This window comes from Suncus etruscus, chromosome 5 (genome assembly GCF_024139225.1).
Source record: "Suncus etruscus isolate mSunEtr1 chromosome 5, mSunEtr1.pri.cur, whole genome shotgun sequence".
Classification (NCBI taxonomy): Eukaryota; Metazoa; Chordata; class Mammalia; order Eulipotyphla; family Soricidae; genus Suncus; species Suncus etruscus.
Window position 1 is genome coordinate 68,289,363 of NC_064852.1, and position 21,820 is coordinate 68,311,182.

Genomic DNA, 21,820 nt, shown 5'->3' on the forward strand with positions numbered 1-21,820 from the left:
CCATTTTAATGATATTAATCCTGCCAACCCATGAGCAGGCTATGTGTCTCCATTTTCTTTTGGCGATGATTATTTCTTGAAGCAGGCTTTTCTAGTTTTCTTTGTATAGGTCCTTCACCCCTTTAGTTAAGTTGTATCCAAGATATTTGAGTTTGTGTGACTCTAATGTGAATGGGATTGTTTTTTAATGTCCATTTCTTCTCTATCAGGATGTCCTTGATATATATATTTTTGCCTAATCATTAGGGCAAGTACTTTCAGGACTATTATAAATCAGAGTGGTGAGAGAAAGTAGCGTTGTCTATACCAGGTTTTAGAGGAAAGGTTTTAGTTGATCTCTATTGAGAATGATATTTGCCATTGTCTTGTGGCAAATGACCTTGATTATATTGAGCAAAGGTCCTTTCATTCATTTGATGAAGTTTATTTTTATAAGGAATGGGTGTTAGACCTTTTTAATGCTTTCTCTGCAGCTATTGTTATGGTCATATAATTTTTATTTTTATTTTTTTTGATATGGTGTATTATATTGATTGATGTACTGATGTTAAACCATCCTTGCATTCCTGGACTGCATGGTAAATGATCTTCTTGATGGGGAATTAGATTCTATTTATCAGAATTTTGTTGAAGATCTTTGCATCTGTGTTCATCAGGGATATTGGTCTGTAATTTTCTTTTTGGCAGCATTTTTCTGTGGTTTTGGTATCAAGGTGATGTTAACTTCATAAAAATTGTTTGGAAGTGTTCCTCTTTCTTCAATTTTCTGAAAGATTCTGAAAAGGATTGGTTGTAGTTCCTCATGAAAAGTTTTAAAGAATTCATTAGTGAACCCAATTGGGACTAGGTTTTGTTTTAGAGAAGACTTTTGATTACTATTTTAATTTCCTCAATAGTAATGGAGCTATTTAGATATGCTACCTCATCCATATTCAACCTTGGAATATTATAAGAGTTCAAGAATCTATTTATTTATGTGCTCGCTTCGGCAGCACATATACTAAAATTGGAACGATACAGAGAAGATTAGCATGGCCCCTGCACAAGGATGACACGCAAAATTCGTGAAGCGTTCCATATTTAAAAAAAAAAAAGAATTTATTTATTTATTCCAGGCTCTCATGCTTCATGGCATAGATTCTCAAAGTACTCTCTGATTATCTTTTAAATCTCTGCAAAATTTGTAGTGATCCCCCCTTTTCATTTCTAATCTGTTTTTTAAAGTTTCTTTCTCCCTTTCTTTGAGGGATTTGTTTATTTTTTCAAAGAACCAACTTTTACTTTCATTAATCTTTTGGATTTCCACTTCATTAACTTCTGCTCTAAGCTTTGTTATTTCCTTCTGCCTACCTATTTTTTGCTCCTTTTGTTGATCATTTTCTGATTTTATAAGCTGTGTCATTAAGCTATTCATAGAGCCCCCTTCTTCTTTCCTGATGTGTGCTTGCAGAGCTATAAATTTTCCTTACTCCTCTGTCCAATAAATTCTGTTAATTTGTGTCTTCATTTTCATTTTTTCCAAGGATTTTTTTTATTTACTCTTTGATTTTATCTCTTACAGACTGGTTTATCTCAATAGTAAGCTGTTTAATTTCCAGGTGTTAAGGTTTATTTTCTGTGTCCCTTTGTAATTCACATCTAATTTCAGAGACATGTGGTCAGTGAAGTTAGTCTGCAAGATTTCTATCCTCTTGATTATATGGAATTATGTTTTTATGGACCAGCCTGTGGTCTATTCTGGAGTGTGACCCATGTGCATTGGACTAGAATATGTATTCAGGTTTCTGGGGATGGAGTGTCCTATGTCTATCTACTTGTCCACTTTCTTCCATTTCTCTTTTCAGAAGCTAGTATGTTTTTGTTGGGTTTCAATCTGGTTGACCTATCAAGAGTGACAGGGCAGTGTTGAGGTCTCCCACAATTATTGTGTTGCTCTTATTATCTTTTTCAGATTTGTCAACAATTTTATTAAATATTTTGTTGGTATGTTATTGGGTGTGTATATGTTTAGAATTGTGATTTCTTTCTGTTGTACATATCCCTTGATTAGTAAGAAATGTTCATTTTTGTCCCTTACAATTTTTTCTCAGTCGAAAGTTTGTGTTATCTGATATTAGCATGGTCATGGCAGCTTTTTTAAGGATGTTATTTGCTTGATGATTTTCCTCCAGCCTTTTATTTTGAGTCAATATTTATTATAACTATTCAGGTGTTTTTCTTGTAGGCAACAGAAGGTTGGTTTCAGTTTTTGGATCTATTTGTCTACTCTGTGTATCTTATCTGTTGCATTTAGTCCATTGACATTGATAGAGATAATTGTCATGGGATTTAGTGCCATCTTTGTGTAGAAGTTTGGTGTGTCTGTTGGTCTGTCTTACATTAAATAGAGCTTTCAGTTTTTCTTTTAAGGATAGTTTTGAGTCTGCAATTTTTCTGAGCTGTTGTTTATTCGTGAAGGTCTGAATATTTCCTTCAAAACTGAAAGTGAGTCTGGCTGGGTGCAGTATTCTAGGTGTATCATTCATTTTTTTTTATTTTGATCATATTGGCTTATATATCTTTCAAAGTAATATTTTAGGTACATATTAACATTGAATCACCGGAATATTCAGATTAAATACTGACTCAAAATCACCAAATTTGTCCTCTTCCCATCCCCGTTCCTTTCCTGGAACCCATATCCCCCACCATCACCCCCCAGGCTGCTAGAGTAGGTGGTCCCCTTTTTGTCTAGCTTACTGTTAGTGATCATATATCTGTTTGGTCCTGATACCCTCCTTTGTTTTCCCTTCTATTTGAGAGGTAGAGCTAGATAATTCGAGTTTTGTGATCTTGTTTGAAGGAAAGAAAAGCAATAGAATGGGGTAAAAAAATAAATAAAAGAAAAAAATAAAAGAAAAATCAAATAAGCTGAAAATGGGCAGAGTCCTTCTAGAGGCTTTTAACCTCAGTTTGAGAGAGGCCATGAAAAAAAGTAATTGAAACACCACAACAGTACAGAAAGAAATATCAAATTAAATATCCAGTGAGCACTACAGCAATAAATAAATGCACCACACAATAGTCTTGGTCCTGAAATCAAACCATGCCGGAGTGCAAGAAGAAAGAGAAAGAGAAAGATAAAATAAAATAAAATAAAATAAAATAAAATAAATAAAATAAAATAAAATAAAATAAAATAAAATAAAATTGGAGACATCAACTTCAATATCTACACAAAAATAAAGAATTCAAAAAATCAATCAATCAATATGTATGTGATAAAATGATTATTTTGTGCTTTTTTTCCCCCCTGCATAGGCACAGTAATTATTGGGGATATTATAGAGGGAATTCCCTTGGCCTAGGAGATTCAGGGTTTCTCTACCCCTGAAGTATGCTCTCATGGAATTACCTATAGAATCCTTGCATGATTATTTACACTCCCCTCTGTGCTTTTGTGGTGTATGTAGGACTTCTGCTTCATCATGTATGGTAAAATCAGACCTCTATATCTAGAGACATTGGTGTCTGTACAACTCAAGGAATGGAGCTTATGATGAAGTCTTTCTTTGTGGTTCTAGCAGTTCTGCTTCTTCAGTGTTGTTTTAATCCATCTTCTGTAGTTGGTGGTCTTGGTCATTATGATGCTCCTAGACTGAGACAATCACAACTGAATGGGTCTTCCAGAAACATAATGAATCATTCTTTTTATTAAATTTTGTCGCTATATCCCACCACTGCCTTCTGGTCTTGAGGGTCTCTTGTGACAGGTCTGCTGTAAATCTTAAGGATGTTCCTTTGAATGTTATTTCCCTTTTAGATTTTGCTTCTTTCAGTATTTGATCTCTCTCTGTGGTGGGATTTGTCAATTTGACTAAGAGGAGTCTTGGAGTGCTTTCTTTTAGGTCTCTTTTAGATGATACTATTATGGCATGCAGGATTTGGTTGCATGCGGTCTTTAACTCTGGAAGTTTCTCTGCATGATAACTTTGACTGCTGATTCTTCCTGAGTTCTATCTTCCTAGGTCTTGGAACTGAAATGATTCTTATGTTGTTTCTGTTGATCTTATCAAAATCTTCTATTTTCATCTGTTCACATTCTTTGAGTAAGTTTTCCATTGTCTGATGATTTGCTTTTAGGCTTATTTCCAATCACTTCTGATGTATGGAGTTTTATATATCTCCTCATCCAGCTCACTGATTCTGTCCTCAGATTTTGTTACCCTGCTGAATAGGCTTTCCATTGATTATTTTAATTCATCTACTGAGTTTTTCAGACCTGTTATTTCAGTTTGGAGTTTTCTAATTTCAACTTCATATACTCTTGTTTCTTATTTGTGTTTCGTTCAACTTGACCTATGATTTCTTTGAGTTCTATGAACATCCTCCGTATTTCTTCTCTAAACACCATATTTGAGAGACTAACTAGGTGGTTGGCAGTTTTCAGGTCATTAGAGTTGCCATCTTCATTTTCTATGCTTGCTTTTGGCCTGCATCGTTTCCCAATTGTCATACTTGTATTATGGATTTTTTTTTTTTATGTGTTGTGGTGGTGTTCATTGGCTAGACGATGCATGCAGCTGTGAAGTGGAGCAGCCACTCTCCTCTTACTCTACGCTTTGTGAGCAGAACTACTCACCTCTGAAGAAGACTAGCCCTCAGGAAACAATGGCCGAGTGGATCAAAATCCCAGGCTGAAAGACAGCAGAGAGGAGGCCAAGTTGTCTGCCATGTTTCAGGTCACACAGCAAAAGCCAGCCTCACTGTGTGTGGGTGGTACTGCTCATATCGGAAGAAGATGAGCCCTCAGTGAACCTAATACGGTATATTAGCTGATGTTTAGAGCTAATATTTATTTTATGGTAACTTAAGCTTATTCTAAAATAAAAAAATATCAAAAAAATAAGAGTAAACAGTGACTGGCAAGATTTAATATTTGATCTTATCTTAAAAGAAAATTTTCTTGAGTTTAAGATGCATTAAAAAAGAAACCCACTGAGGAGCTAGAGTGATAGCACAACAGTAAGACATTTGCCTTTTATGTGGCTGATCAAGGGCAGACCTCGATTTGATTCTCCAGCATCCTATATGGTCCTCTAAGTCAGAAGTGATTTCTGATTGCAGAGCCAGGAATAACCCCTGAGCATTACCATGTTTGGACCAAAAACTAAAACTAGTTTGCTTTAGATTTAGATAATCGTTATTTTTTCATAATCAACAAAGCACATGACATTGAAAAAAAGACTGAGCTCAGTTAAGTATTTTAAGTCTAATCCTATTTGGCAAGAAATAAATACCCATAACTTCTTTGTCAAAAGAAACAATCAACATTGAAGGGAAAGCAAGAAGGCCTATAGTCCACAAGTCCTGATCTTTCATTTGTTCTATTTTTAAAATGAATACAATACAAAGAGATATGTAGAAACCCAGATAATCTATTTACTTATTCCAATTTAGGAGAACATAATATTTATTTTATTTATTTATTTTATCAAAGGAATATGTACCTTATAAATATATACTATATATATATATATATATATACCATAAGTGAGTTTATATTAGCGTATAATGAACTGAAGTGAGTCCCTCAAAATCTGTACTCTAAAGTCCCAAGCGTGACATTTGCAGTAGTTTAAAGGGGAGCAACAATGGTTAAATGAGGTCATAAAAGTGAGGACACAAGCAGTATGGTGTTTGCCTTGCCCACCCTAACCTAGGACAGATTGTGGTTCAATCCTCTGGTGTCCCATATGGTCCCCCAAGTCAGGAGCAATTTCTGAGTGCATAGTCAGGAATAAACCTGAGTGTCACCAGTGTGACACCATTGTGCCCCCCCCCAAAAAAAAAAGTGAGGACATAATCTGACAGGGTTGATTTAGTTGCAAAACTAGCACTCTCTCACTATCTCTCCACCCACCTTCAACAAAGGTAAGGTTATTATGAGTCAGTCATCTGCATATCAGAATCAACTCTGATGGCACCTTGATCTCCAATTTTCAAAACATTAGAATATGAGAAAACAAATTCTTCTGCTTAAGTCACTTGGTCTGAGGTAACCTAAGCAGAATAAATAAAGGGTCTGTTCTTACTTTTAAAAAATGGTGCATAGTCCACATCTCTTTGTACAATATTAGTACCCTTCCTCACTCTAGCACCTGAAAGTCACTCTTTCCAGACACCTGCTCATCACTTTTCTATAGGTAATTTGCCACTACTTAGGATACTATATGCATTTTATCATTTGATCATCTGCAATAAAATAAAAGCTAAGTTCTTAGACCCAATTGGAGAGTTGAGGCCAAATACACTAGTCCTTAGTGCATACTTGCACTCTCAGATCAATGCCATTGATATGTTGAAGACTGTACAAAGTGTTGGACAACAAACCTGTTTTGACCTTATGGAAGGCACATACCTTAATCCTGACTCTATGGCTTTATCTCATCCCTTATGCATTTTAATTCAAACACTTTACTATATATCACTGTCAAATTAAAATAAAAATTAAGTATTGTGCTTTGTTCATTAACATCATCATCATAAACATCATCTTTAACAATAACCATACCATAAGTATACATTATTATGGAACACAATTATTTGGCGGCAATATGTTTAATTTAGAAACTGTTAATGTAACTGTCAGGACAAATTACATATATATGTAATTATTTATCTTTTCAATCAGAAATTCCAGCAAAGTAAATTAATGTCTGGTAGAGCAAATATCAAGAAACTGGTAAGTATAGGTATAGAAGTCAGTATTTGAATATGGGTTCATTTGAGGCCACGAAGTACAGTTGCAATCATCACTATATTTGTAGACAGAAATAGATTCAGGAGAAAGACTGCCTTGTCACTAACCTTGCTATGTTCTACAAAGTGTTTCTATGTTCCCAGTGATAAATATAAGTAGATTTATTGTATTAAAATGTCAATTCCAGTTCATATACTTGTGGATATTTTAGCATCTCTTTCAATATATTAAAACTAAGAAAGCTGAAGAAATTAAAATGAAATTTTCCCCAAATACAGTTGATGCTATTTCTTAAGTTAGGCAGAATAATATGATGATCAAATTTGCCCAAAATATACAAGATCATCAGGACTAATAGTCCCAATGTTACATTTGATGAGAAATTTTAACAATAACAAGTTCATTATAAAGTATGAGCAGATTCTGCACATTTAATTAATTTCTACCTAAGGAATCACAAATTATTTTTGAAAGAAATATTACTGGAAAATGTGTTAATTTAATATAAAAATAGCATTTACTTTTACAGATAGTTAATCCAAACAGATTTTGGAAAACATTTACCTTTGCCTAATTATTCACTGTAGTCAGCTTTATATGGAAATAACCAAATCCTAATATCCCTGATGGCTAGTCTCATGCTACTTATCTGTACATAACCAAAGAAAAGTCATAGATAGTGATTTTAACATTCTTTGAAAATTGTGAGGCATCTTGAATAGTGCTCAAGTGGATAAAGTACTTTTATTAAGCAGAATAAATTTTAAGATCTTATGGAATTACATGACTAGAGAAATTTTATAGCAGGTAAGACATGACTAAGGACAGTGGAGTTCTAATAAGTGAAGAGACCCAACTGTAAGATAACAGAAAAGTGCTTAGAGATGATGTATTTAGATTCACTGTTTGTATAAAATACATGAAATTGGTTATTTAAAGGGCAAGGGAAATGATTTTGGATTCGATAACTTGTTGATTCCTTACTCTTTGGTTCAATTTTTTAGATTCACAGAGTGATCTCCCTTTCAGTCAAATTTTCCCAATCTTATCCTCCTAGTTTCTAAAATGTTACCTGAAGAAGGTCAACTTTGCCTTATGCCTTTCAACATTCTAGCATTATCTTTCATCTAATACTCACACCTTAAATGTTTATATAATATGAGTTTTAGTAATTCATTGTATTTTACTGTATCAGAACATTTACCATATTTGCTGGCATATAAGACTACTGGGCGTATAAGACGAGCCCCTAATTTTGCAGTTAAAACATAGGTTTAGGCCTATATTCGCTGTATCAGACAGAACGTTCCTGTGCTGCAACTGTATGTACCACAGTGAGCCAATCACAACAAGCAAAGGTTCAAAGGTTATACTGTAATAGACTTCCTCTCTGACTCTGGCCAATCTGAGCAGGCTTTATACAGTGTAGATTCGGGTCCAGAACATTGTCTAATTTGCATGCATCAAAAGCCTGCTTGAATTGGCTGAGTTAGAGAGGCAGTCCGAGCAGCCTGGCAGTGATTGGTGCAGGATCGAGTTGGAAAATTCGTTTTGTGGCAATATTCAGATAATTTTCGTTTAGCGGCATATTGAAATATTTTTCGGGATACACTCGGCGTATAAGACGACCCCTGATTTTCAGTTGACTTTTTTTGTGTTTCAGAAGTCATCTTATATGTCGGAAAATATGGTATGTTGTATGTTTTTTTAAGACCAAACTGATGGCTTTAACCCTCTATTCTCACCGATAGCATTGTATAAATTTAAGTTGTGCAGCATGCTGATTTATCATAAACTAACATCTCAATTATGCCACATAGTCACCACTTTTTTCTAACTGATAACATTTAATATTACTCTTAACACAGTTAAACAACCCCTTTTGGTGAGGATACCAACATTATTAAAATGGTTGGGGAACCACTAGTTGCAGTGATAGAATTTGCTTTCCTGTAATTTGCTCCAGTACTTTGAGTTAGCTCACTAGTGCCTACTCTCTCATAGAGCTTTTGGATAGTCTCTTGGGGTCATTTATGTATCTTTAGTAAGTTGATGTTTAGTAGATATATATTACCACGTGCCTAAAGTAATTTTATGTAGAGAGTGAACTTCTAAGGAAACCACTGACAATACAAATGGAGCATAGCATAAAAAGGAAACAAGAAAATATTAATAATTCATGTTACTCTATTAATCAACTCTTCTCCAGACTTGCATATCTATCATTTTGTTTCATAAATCCTAGTCCTTTGAAAATATCTCTTTTTCAAAAAGCATTTCTTCTCTGTCACATTTTTTCACAAGGCCTGAGGCCCTTAAATGAGTATAGAGCAGACTTTGACAACTGCAACTGATAGTTTGCAGTTCTATAAGTAACAAACAAAAGTTTATTTACATCAAAATAACCCTATTTACATAAGCTTATTTCACATTCAACAAAATAAGTCAAGGAAAGATGACAATTACTAGATAATCTTATCTGTGGATAAGTCAAAACAAGAAATCGGGTTGTAATGGACAAGGACAAATAAACATTGACTTGGATTCCAAAACTAAAGAACAAACAGTGTGATGAGAGATCATAGAATGATGGTCATAAAAGAAATGACATAGGGGCAGTGGTGAGGTGCATCGGTACTTAGATGATGATAGGTATAACAATAACTTTATACTTTAGTACAACAAATTTTAACACTAGCTATATAATAACATTATCTAAACAATAATGGGAAATACAAGAATAAAGTATAGAACTAGTCCAAGGGTTTAGGTTCAAACCTTGTATATGAACTCTAATTCTATTCCTGGTACTGAATTTGTTCTCTATGCAACATCAGGTGTGATCCTTAAAAATAGAGCCAGGAGTGAACCTGAGCACAGCTGGGTATGATATTAAAACCAACAATTAAATAAACAAAATTTGTAAGAACATGCTTATTTTCCAACTATACACACAGTTTAACCTTATCTACTTTCTAATAATACCAAGAGCCTGTGAGCTTCTTTTCTATACAGAAAGTAAACTTTCTTTAACTCCAACTCTAAGAAAAGAAACTTATGAAAACAGCCTTGAAACTAGGTATTTATTTTCATGATAGAAATAAACTAATTACTAAGCAGCCATTTATTTTCTTCCATAATTATTTAGCGTTGGTAATTTCCTGTTCACTATAATTTCATGCATTGACATTCTAGAACCACTTCTATTACCAGAGTTCAGGCTTTCCTCCACCAATTTTCTCAAGGGCCCTTTATTCACACTTCTTCCCATGGACTTAGTAAACTTTGTTCTGTGAACCAACCCTAATGTTTTATTGTCTTTGGCATGTTGATGCTTATTGTATATTTTTCTATTATGCATGAAAGAGGTCATTGTGTATTCATCTATTACCTTCTAATTGACTTTATTCTGCATGATACCTTCTCACTCCATCTAAATAGCAGCAAATTGCAAAATTTTATCTATTCTTACAGCTGCATTATATTCCATTGTGTATATAAAATAAATCTTCATAATACATTCATCCATAGTTAAACATCTGAATTCTTTCCTTATTTTGTCTATTGTTATACTTTATGCAATTAACGTTATTGTTTATATATTATTTCAAATTAAAGGTTTTGTGTTCTTTTGGTAGATGCCAAGAAGTGCTATGAGGGGCTCCTATGAGAGTTCTAATCTTAGTTTTTGAGAAATTCTCATATTAAGCATGTTTTTATTGAGTACCTTTAATATTCCAGCAATATAAAGAAGATTTTAAGTCATAAAAATATGTGGTATGTAAAGTTCTTAGAAATCAGCACTTAGAAATGAGGTGAAGAGAGCAAATTATTGAAATAAAAAGACATACGGGAGGAAAAAAGTAAAAACACAAAACTTAGATGTTTTCCTTATACTTTATTTTCCTACTCAGTTAAGCTAAACTTTGTAGGTTAAACAAAAGTGTACATGTGGAAAATGTGTTCTGTAGCTCTAAATAGATTAATTAATTAAAATTAATTCAGTGTTAGTACTAGCAATAGCTCAATAGTCAGTTATTGTAGCACTCATAGACCAGTGCCAAATGTATACCTAGAATTGAGTTCCATCCCAGGCATAACATAGTTCATAGAATGCCCCTAGTGTAGCCTCAAAGGACATCTTAGCACTGCTAGGTGTGGTCTTTGTGGTTCCTAGCATCACAAGACCTTATCAACTCTTGACCCTTTTTTTCCTTTTCTGGTATAAAATGCCCCATCTGATGTCCTTACAAAGTCAGTAACAAGCCTTAGTACTAAATATCCACACTGGTTCGCTGATTATTGCTGGGATGGGATGGTCCACAGCAATGCTGAAAACTCTTTTGGAGGTCTCCCTACAAATATATTTTAAAACTTATTTAGTATCTCACTTCATTTCTTTAAAAAAGATTTTTTCACCTAGTGATCTGAAAAAAACATTTAATAGCTATTTTGGAAAATAATATTGAGGAGGATGAAAATAGAACGCATTGTCTGCTTTAAAGCATTTAAAATGGAAATTCTAAAGTTAATCATTTCTTCCCCCAATGAGGTATTGTTTTGTTCTGATATTGAACCTGTAGTATAAAGCAATTGTCATCCTATAGATATAAACCTAAAGAAAAACCAGCTAATTGAGGAAAGTTGGCAAACTTTCTCCAGGACTAATTAGGTAACAATAGGAGAAATGAACTTTTGCTTTCTTTTCTTTTTCTTTCTTTCTTTCTTTCTTTCTTTCTTTCTTTCTTTCTTTCTTTCTTTCTTTCTTTCTTTCTTTCTTTCTTTCTTTCTTTCTTTCTTTCTTTCTTTCTTTCTTTCTTTCTTTCTTTCTTTCTTTCTTTCTTTCTTTCTTTCTTTCTTTCTTTCTTTCTTTCTTTCTTTCTTCCTTTCTTTCTTTCTTCCTTCCTTCCTTTCTTTCTTTCTTTTCTTTCTTTCTTTCTTTCTCTTCCTTCCTTCTTTCTCTTCCTTCCTTCCTTTCTTTCTTTCTTTCTTTCTTCCTTTCTTTCTTTCTTCCTTCCTTCCTTTCTTTCTTTCTTTTCTTTCTTTCTTTCTTTCTTTCTCCTTCCTTCTCTTCTTTCCTTTTTTCATTTCTCCTTCCTTCCTTCCTTCCTTCCTTCCTTCCTTCCTTCCTTCCTTCCTTCCTTCCTTCCTTCCTTCCTTCCTTCCTTCCTTCCTTCCTTCCTTCCTTCCTTCCTTCCTTCCTTCCTTCCTTCCTTCCTTCCTTCCTTCCTTCCTTCCTTCCTTTCTTTCTTTTTTTCTTTCTTTTTTGTGACAGCTTCATTAACTGGCTTCTGGGTTTGTACTAAATATATTAACTGGAAGGGACTTTTTAGAACTGAGAATTAAAAACATCTTTTGCAGTCTAACTCCCTCAAGCTCTTGGTTAGCATAAAACAGCATGTAAGGCACTTACCTTGCATGGAGGTAATCAGGTTATGATCTCTGATACTATATATATATATATATACACACACATATATACACACATATATATACACATACATATATATAAGCTGGAGGGAATATTTATATTCCCCCCAGCTTGCCCAGGAGTGGTTTCTAGCATAAATCTGGGAGCAAGCTCTAAACACTACCAGTCATGGCTCCCAAAACAATAGAAAACAAACAAACAAACAAAAAACATTTTTCTAAGTTTAGGTCAAATAACTGACTTGTACAACTTGTTGGACCTCCCAGACTAACATGTAAAAGGCAATATATATACTTTTCTAGCAAAAGAAAAAAAACTTTGAAATTAGTCAGAATTGTGCTCCAATCCCTGCTTTTCAGAAGCCAATTAAGTAATGCAAGTCTTATTCTTACCTGCTAAAATTCTCATTATATTTATTTCTAAAATCAGTTCTGAAAATTACTATGGCACTGATAGGTATAAGGTAAATAGAGCTTAATGAAATTTTTGATATGGTTACATTAAATATAAAATACCAACCTAGACTTATTATCCCTCCTTCTCCATTGCATTTATATGTCATAGTCTGTGGGACACATGCAAGACAGATACTACATCAGGCTCTTGATTGACTCATAGCTCACGGCATATATTAAGAGAGATAGCATGGAGATAAGGCATTTGCCTTTCATGCAGAAGGATGGTGGTTCAAATCCCGCCATCCCATATGGTCCCCTGTGCCTGTCAGGGGTGATTTCTGAGCCTCGAGCCAGGAGTAACCCCTGAGTGCTGCAGGGTGTGACTCAAACACCGCCCCCCCCCCGAAAAATAAAAAAATCTAAATATGTATTCTGATTTGATCGCCATTCACATTTTCTGTTTTCCTACCTGTCAGTACCATACTGAAAGTCCCATCAAACAAAACAAAACTTTGTTTTCTCTCTCCTATAATCCTTCCTTCTTCCCTTCCTTCCTTTTTTCTTTCTTCCTTCCTTCCTTCTTTTTTTCTTTCTTCCTTCCTTCCTTCCTTCCTTCCTTCCTTCCTTCCTTCCTTCCTTCCTTCCTTCCTTCCTTCCTTCCTTCCTTCCTTCCTTCCTTCTTTCTTTCTTTCTTTCTTTCTTTCTTTCTTTCTTTCTTTCTTTCTTTCTTTCTTTCTTTCTTTCTTTCTTTCTTTCTTTCTTTCTTTCTTCTTTCTTTCTGCATTGCATGAGCAGACTCAGAGATCTTTAATTAGAACTTTATTGTCATAAGGCAATCATAACAGTTTAAAACTTTATTAATTAAATATTCAAAGTTTTGCGAAAACAATATTCTCTTATTTCCTAAGTATGAAAATTAAAATTTTCATTTTCATACATATCAGATAAAAGAATGTTATACAAATTGAACGGCAAGATGATTTCTTTATATTCAAGTATTACTTTCTTAAGGTAAATAATTACTGTCACCTTTTGTTTTCCCTGTTGTTTTGAGGACAATTGGAGAAATACTCAGGGCTTACTCCTATCTCTGTGTTCAGGAATCTTTCCTGACAGGGTCTCAGAGAGCTGGTATTGACTTGTAAGGTTAGTACCCTACTAACTTGCTATCTTTTCTGCCTGTTTCATATTTTTATACATGAATAAACAGAAATGTAGATGATGTTAAATAACTTTCCCAAACAGATATTTTTCAGAACTGTTCTGAACCTCTGATTTAGTTTCAGTATATGTATTAAGTACAAGGCTCTTCCTTTTCTTATGAGGTGCTCAGCTTGAAAGCTATTGCCAAGATATTCCAAAGCTTTATATATCTCCCCTATTGACTATTCAAGGATTGCTTGCCCCGAGACAGAGTAATTCTCCCCACCATAATGGCCAGGTGGCTTAGTTCTACTAGTTTTTCATTAGTGTTGTTTGGCAGGATAGACTTGTTTTCAATTACTTTTAGTTTTTTCTAGCTTATACTGGAGATCATTTTTTCAGAGTCATTACATCCAAATGCCTCTCACAACTGACCACAGTGCAATGTGTGAGGGTGGTGCTATTGGAAGGTTCAGTAAGAGATTACAAGTACCACAAGTTAAGAAGCAGAGAGATGAGCATTCTTCCCCTGGGATCCTGCAGGGGTACCTGGGTGATCCTCAAATCTGAAGAGAACCTCAAATCTGTTTAAAATGACCCTGACAACTGACTGTGAGCTCTGTAGGTTGTAGGCTCTTTTAAGTTAAGCATAGGGGTGGAGTTTTCCTCCCCACCCATCCCCCCAGGGCCCAGGTTACCAGCTCTGGCCATAAAGGCCATGCTAGTGGGGGGTCTGCCCCCCCCTGGACTAAGCGTTCAGTCTGGGGGGTGTTTGGCTAGCTGTCCAGCCCAGTGCCCACCACATACCAGTATAAGAGGAATCGAACTCTTGGCATGTGAGATCTGCCAGGCTTCAGTTAAACAAGAGAGATACATTTCTTTACCCTGGCAAGTTATAATAAACTCAGGGGACAACAGTCTTGGCAATAATAGTTTTGGCTAGGAAATTTGCCTGGACAATTGGGAATACAAGAAGATAATTCTTTAGAATTATTTAATTTTTGTCATTACCTCTATTTAGATATAAACTGTTCCAAGTCAAATCAGTAAACCAGTGGACATAAGAAAATATTTCCCCACCAAGTAATAAAACACCAGCTCTATTCAAATAGTTCTCAAAAAATTGGCACTGACATTCCATTTCCAATTTCTAGCCATCTCTCATCCATATGATGGATCTAATCAGTCATTGAATTGGTACTTTAATGGATCTCAGTCACTTATTTAGATGCTTTGATATCAAAACCCTAGTGGGTAAGGATTAGTTAGATAATTTAGGTTAGGGGTAGGCAGAGTAGAAGTAACAAAAGGGCAAAAGGGAGGGTACTGAGAACTATGATGATGGTGAGGTGAGGTAATGGTAAATACCATGACCATAAATGTCAGCACCATTGTAAATGTACCACCTTGATAATAATAAATTGAAACCAATAAATATTTGCCCAGAATATTCACCACATTCTTTCAATTTCCTTTACTAAATCTGTAACCATAATTAGCCTATTATTATCATCACTTTTTTCTGTAAAACCACTAGCATGGAATTAAAAGTGGCCTGTGTTCTCAAAAAATTCAAAAACTCAGAAGCTTTTCAATTCAGTTTATCCATATTTAATCTGGACAGTGACTAGAGTGTGAAAAAGCATTCAATAGTAAAATTGTGTTTCTTCTTTTGCTAGAATCATGAGTAGTTTTAATAAGATCATAGAAAACATTCTCCTAATTAATCAATATTATATGAATATATTATTGTATCAAATTCAGTGAAGTTTCAATAGAGTTCCCCCAGAGAATTAGTTTTATGAAACGTGGCCAGTTGGCAGACTTCCCCTTTCTTAGTACCAAGGGAAATAAATGGGACATAGAATAAGTGCTCTTTTCATAGTTATATGAAAAAGAAAACTCAATTATACACTATGCAATATATACATTAAATGTAGAAAACTAGAATATCATCATTAAAATTGACCAATGTCTATATATTTGTTTCTCTAACATCTAATTTTAGAATTTGTGTTCTTCCACTTGGTCATTAAACAATTACATTATTGAAAAGATAGTTATAACTGATATAAGGATCAATAGGTTAAAGTATTTTTTTGCATGTGGATTCCTATTTTCAAACCTGGCACATCATGTTCCATAAGCACCATTAGATGTAATCCCTGCTCCCCACCCCCAAAAATGACAGCAATAACATTTACATTTTTCAGAACATTATTAAGTGCAAGATATTTTGCTTATTTGAACATGTACTTATTTTGAAGTATATAATATATTTCTATTATGATGTTAATATTTTCATTTAGTCGAAGCATTTAATTTATATCTTGATATGCCACAGAGACTTTAAATACATTGTCTTTTATTTTGATCCAAATTAGATTTTCTTATTTTTACTTTACCTATGAGGAACTAAGGCCACAGGGTTTAACTAATTTCCCTGAGGCCCTCTAGCTACTAATTGGTAGTACTGGGATTCATCTCCAGTCATTCTGACTCCAGTTCTAAAGTGTATTTCCCTTGGTGGTGTTGAGTCTTTCTAATTCCCTACTGACTCATCCCTGCTTAGAGATAGTTGGATTTTTCTGCTCAAGGACTGAACATAAGACTCCACCATGGAAGCTGTTTTAACATCCCCTTAGCTGTTTTCTAAAGCAACAAGTTTCAAAATCTGTGAATTATGCAATTATTCAGTCTACTGTGAAAAATACAGATGCTCAGCTACCCTTTCTAGGTAGTCTGCTTTAGGCCTGAAGTGAGTTTGGGTATCTAAATATTTAGCATGTTCTAGCAATTCACATATGTATCATACAGAACCACTGTTCTATACAAGCACATATTTTGTAAATAGAAATTTGTTTTTGTCTGTTTAAATCTTAGTTCTCAGGGGGCACTAGCAATATTATAGGTGGTAAAAGCCATCCCTGTGTATCACCAGGAGAAATTCCTAAATTAGCAATAATCCCAAGCACTCTGAATGTGGACCATACCTCTCATCTCCCCATCGCCCCCAAATCTAAAGAGACTGGGTCTGAGTTTCTGTATTTCCAAAGGCTCTGTGACTAAAAAGATGCTGGTTCTTAGACATACATGTTTCTAGAAAAATCTTCAAATATTTGGCCCTGTCTGCAAATAGAACCATCTTTGTTTTCCTTGACTTGTACTCCTCCTGGGAGAAATTCTCCAGCTAGTTGTTGACACTGTGCTCTCAGCTGCTCTTTGTCAGAGGCCCAGAAAGTCATATGAAAGCATAGGTTTCCCCTAAAACACACTGTTAGCTTCGTGGAATAGAGTTTGGCATGTAATAAAGTTTGGGTCACAAGTTCAGTACCTAAGTTTAAGGCCCACAGGGATCAGTTAGCTTTTCTCCATCCCCAGCCACAGTCTCCAGGCTAGCCACTACACAGATGTGAATGATTGTCCCTGGGGGATGGCTCTTTCATCTATCAAGCAGGAAATACTCAAAAGAAAAGTAGCTAGTGTCTAATTCTGCCTCACATAGTGATTCATAGCACCATTCATATAGAAAACAAGCATTCAATAATAATAAGCACACTGGAAACTTATATGTACAAGGCACCACAAATGCAAAACACTTAGAAACTTCACCTCTTTTAGTATGCATATTTTCTCACTATCCTCTTTTTATAGATGAGCAATTTGAGCTCACAATTTTAACCTTTGACAGCACACAACTTATAAGCAAGCTGGAATGCTACTAGTGTAGTGTGCCACAGTTCAAGAGCATAAAAAAAGAGCTAATGTACAGTCTTTTGGTCTGGGGAACTTAAAGCTAGTGTTTCAGAGAATAGGCTTACTTTATGATATTGTGTATTATCCCTTCATTTTATAATGTTGACAACTGTTTCATTGATTCATTTTATTTTTAAAGAAGCATGAATAAAATGAAAACAACTGGTGCCAGAGTTGTTGTTCAGGGATTAAGGAGTCTGCCTTGTGAGCTCTAGCCTAAGATGGACCTCAGTTTGATCCCCAGGCATCCAATATGGTTCCCCAAGTCAGGAGCAATTTCTGAATGCATATCCAGGAAGTAACCCCTGAGCATCACCGGGTGTGGCCCCAAAACCAACCAAACAAACAAAAACAAACAGACAAAATTGATGAAAACAACTAAAAAATTCCTGATGAGCTGTTTAATATTTGAATTATTTTAGGTAAATCAAAGTGAAAAGCAAGTTCCCTAGATGATTCAACATAGTAAGTGCCATAGTGCCTCTGCGATATTATTTCAGACACGTCCATGTTGTCATCATTTTACAATGAAATACTTTTAAACTTGTTGCCTAGTAACTTCTCCACATAGCTTAGATTTGATGTTGGTGAAATCACTAGTGGGTCTGTAATTTATCTACAGATTAAACAACACTGATGTCATTTCAGCAATATAAGACATATCTTTTGTTCTTCCTGGAGACACTAATTAATTAACATTACCTGAATTATTTAATAAGTTTTTAATTATTTTAATTTACTTCTTTTTAAAGATTATGTATCAAGTAGTTTATATAATTGATTATAATGTATATGTTTCCACATAGTAAGAGTAAAATTATTTTAAAAAGAAAAAAAGGGGCTGAAGCAATATCAGAACAGGTAGAGCATTTGCTTTGCATGTGATACACCCAGTTTTGATCCCCAGCATCCCATATGGTCCTTGAGCCTGACAGTAATGATTTCTGAAGTTACAAACTAGGGTAATCCCCAAGCACCACCAGGTTTGGCCACCCAAAAATAATTTTTAAAAAAAGGAGAAAGGAAAGTACATAATAAAGCAAATTTGTGAAAATTATTGTACTTCCAATGAGATCATTATGCCATTATAAAAGATTTAGTAGTGAGCTCTTGTTGATAGTAGACTGTTCTGTTACTTCATAGTTTCTGAAAGATATGTCTTTAGATACAAATTTGCATCTAAATCAGTGTGTTCCTATAGAAATGACAGTATTAAACAAAAATAGGGTTGTTACATGGTCAAGAATGTGACTGCCTGATCAAAGAATTCCAAGCACTATTGCTGATACTGAGGCTTTATTGTGAAGCATTTTCAGCTATCTTCCAGATGTACAAGATGGAAAAAATGGGTACCTACAATCACTCAAAAGGTCCTGGTGATATCAGCCTATATATCACCTTGCCTGGAGTTTTGGTCAGATTGGTGTCTCCGCAGGGTCATTAAAGTGGTGAAACAGGGCCATTGGCAGAGTGACAATAGTGGGTGATGGGTGCAGTAGGTGTGACTTCAGTAAGATAGGAACTTGTGCAACCCTCTCCTCCCAAGTTTGCCAGATTTCAGCTGCATGGCTAGTGTAATCATGAGTTTTTATGTCTTGGTTCACATTTCTTTATGAGAACAGATTTAGTCTATTGAGTTGGTTAGGTACAAATATGGTGACTGCGTTTGTGGGCCTAAATTTTGTTTTTAAAAAAATGATGACTAGAATTTTAGTAACAAAATTGGAGGAATTAATATATGGAGTGTTTCAGCTTACTTATGAATAAGTCATAGTAAATTTTAATTGGTTTTACACAGTATAAATATTTGACTATTTAAAAGGAAACATTTAAAGAATATGGAATGATTATTTAGCGTACAGAAGTAAACTTGTCAGTTTCCACTTTTTTTTTTCCATTTCTGGGCCACACCCAGTGATACTCAGGCGTTACTCCTGAGTATGCATTCAGAAATAGCTCCTGGCTTGGAGAACCATAACGGATGCCAGGGATAGAACCCTGGGTCAACATGTGTAAGAAAAATGCCCTACTGCTGTGCTATCACTCTGGACCCCAGTTTTCACATTATTAAAACAATCAACTGATACTTGAAGTATAAGAAAATTTGATTTTAGAGTTTAAAAATTAAAATTAATATTTTAAAAATAATTAGCATTTATGAAAGTCTATATATAATTTAGGTTGCAGGCAAAATGGAACAAACACATATGCTGTTTTCTTTGGTCTTTCCTACAGTTCTACAAAGTACATATATAATATATATGATAATATATAATGCACATGCAATATATTTATCTTTTTATATATGTGGAAGCTAAAGACTTTAGAGAGATTAAAAAGCTAATGAGGAAAAATATCCAGATTTGAATCAAAATCAGTACCCTCTTCATTCAGTGCTTTAGCACTGCCTCATGTGGTCTAAATTTGAAATTGCATATCATTTTGATTTCAATTCACACAAAGTATTCTGTGAAGTCTTGGGGAGTTCTTTATGATAATTATTTATATATATTATTTTTATGAAATACTATATAAAAGTTATTTTTAATTGTATGATACTTTTTGTCATGGAACCATATCTCATGGTTCTCAGGACTTATTCCTGGAATCAGGCTTTAGAAATCTCTCATACTAGTGTCCAGGGAAATACATGGGATGCCAGAGATTGAATCTGAGTAAGCTGCATGTAAGACAAGTGGCCTGTCTGCTGCACTATCTCTCTAATACCTATATTGTACTTTTTAAGTATGCCTTTTGGGGTTCTAGTTTTTGAGTCTTTGGAGATTTATAATATTGAGTGCTAAACATGCTAACACAAATATTTCTTTGAATTCCTGTGGGAAGCAGAATAGGAGGTTGGTAGGTCATGGTCTGCCTTACTACTGATGATGACTGTTCAATTAAATCCATTATAACTTTGGTTTGTGAATTATGTCCTGAAGTTCAATAGCAAATAGAATGATCTAGTCAACAGCTTTGAGCCATTTAATATGTTTTCTTCTCAGTGTCATGAGTTTGTAAATAACTACATAAATCATTAACTGAATAAATTATTTTCTAACTTCATATGACAAAAAAATAGAGAGCAAATCAATACATTTTAGAAAAGTGATCTTCAGTTGTCAGGTAATCCTGGGTCTGTCTAAAACACAATTTGGGGAACTTCATTTTAGTTTCCATCACTCAGTTTACACCTTTATCTTTTCACCTTTTCACCTTTATCTCACCGAAGAAGAGTAGGTCACTTGCTTAAGCTCTATATCTCAGCTTCTAATTATGCAAAACAGGAAATATCACATTCTCAATAATTTGATAAATATTTTGTAATTACAACTGGAAATAGTGGTATTGCAGGAAGCTGAGGGAATGAATGATTTTATCCAGGGAAAATAATAGGCCTTCCTTTAGTCTTTGGTCTTTAGTTATATTAAGTATTGGTAAGGTTTTATACTTTTGATTTTCTCCCTTGTTAATTTAATAGTTATTGTATACATTTCTAGAGCTGTTGTGGTGGTGAAGGAGGCTGTTCTTTTTATGACTGAAATCCAACTAAAATCATGATTGGAATCATGGTATTTAAATGAAGACATGATATAAAAATAAAGAGAAAAACTCCAATAATCAAATTAAAACAAACAAAAAGAGAGAAATATGTGTAAAAAAAGATGGAAAGTGGTAGGGTGTTTGCCTTGCACAGAGCCAATCCAGGAGGATATCCTAAAGAAAATAAAAACAAAAGTTGACAAATAAACATCAATAGGTAACAGAGAATTTATTTTTTTAGAATTTATGTTTTATATGTTAAAATGAATGTTTTAAATTATAGCAATAGAAAAATTTATGTAATATTGCTCTTCTGCATAGGAAAAATAAAATGGATGCATTTTATTGAATTAGATAAGATATTCTAAACATTCTTTAGTGTTCAGAATCTGTTCAATCTGGCATGCCTGTGTTCTGCTTATTGCCATCCTCTGTGTCATTGTTCTTCTTTATAAACAGGTGTTTTGGTACATAATCACAATATAGTATTCTTAAATTATATCAAATGCAACTAAATTTAGTATCTGTAGGATCAACAAAGCACCCAGCTCATTTAGTAACAAAGAACTAGTGTCCAAATCAGCAAAATGTTTATGTGATCAGCACAATTACCTAAAGACTAACAATGGACATTTAATGGAGATATACTGATTCTGTAAATCCTTCATGGTGAAAATTCAAAAATAGGGGTAGATCTAGTAAAAATATTGTTTATATATGTTTTATATGAGGATGTTTTATGTAATCATTTTTAACTTTTCATTTAATATAAGATTGGGAACATTTCCCACTGTCTTTAAAACCTTC

The 21,820-nt window shown here is 34.2% G+C and overlaps 1 protein-coding gene and 1 non-coding gene across 2 annotated transcripts in view; both read left to right on the top strand.

The window, feature by feature from the left end:
* The window catches only part of CNTNAP5 (contactin associated protein family member 5), a 939,273-nt gene that overhangs the window by 291,741 nt on the left and 625,712 nt on the right, over positions 1-21,820 (top strand). The gene's annotated exons all lie outside the window — the stretch shown is intronic.
* LOC126010469 (U6 spliceosomal RNA) lies at positions 977-1,084 on the top strand. Its single transcript, XR_007496497.1, has one exon. It is a non-coding gene; the product is annotated as a U6 spliceosomal RNA (small nuclear RNA).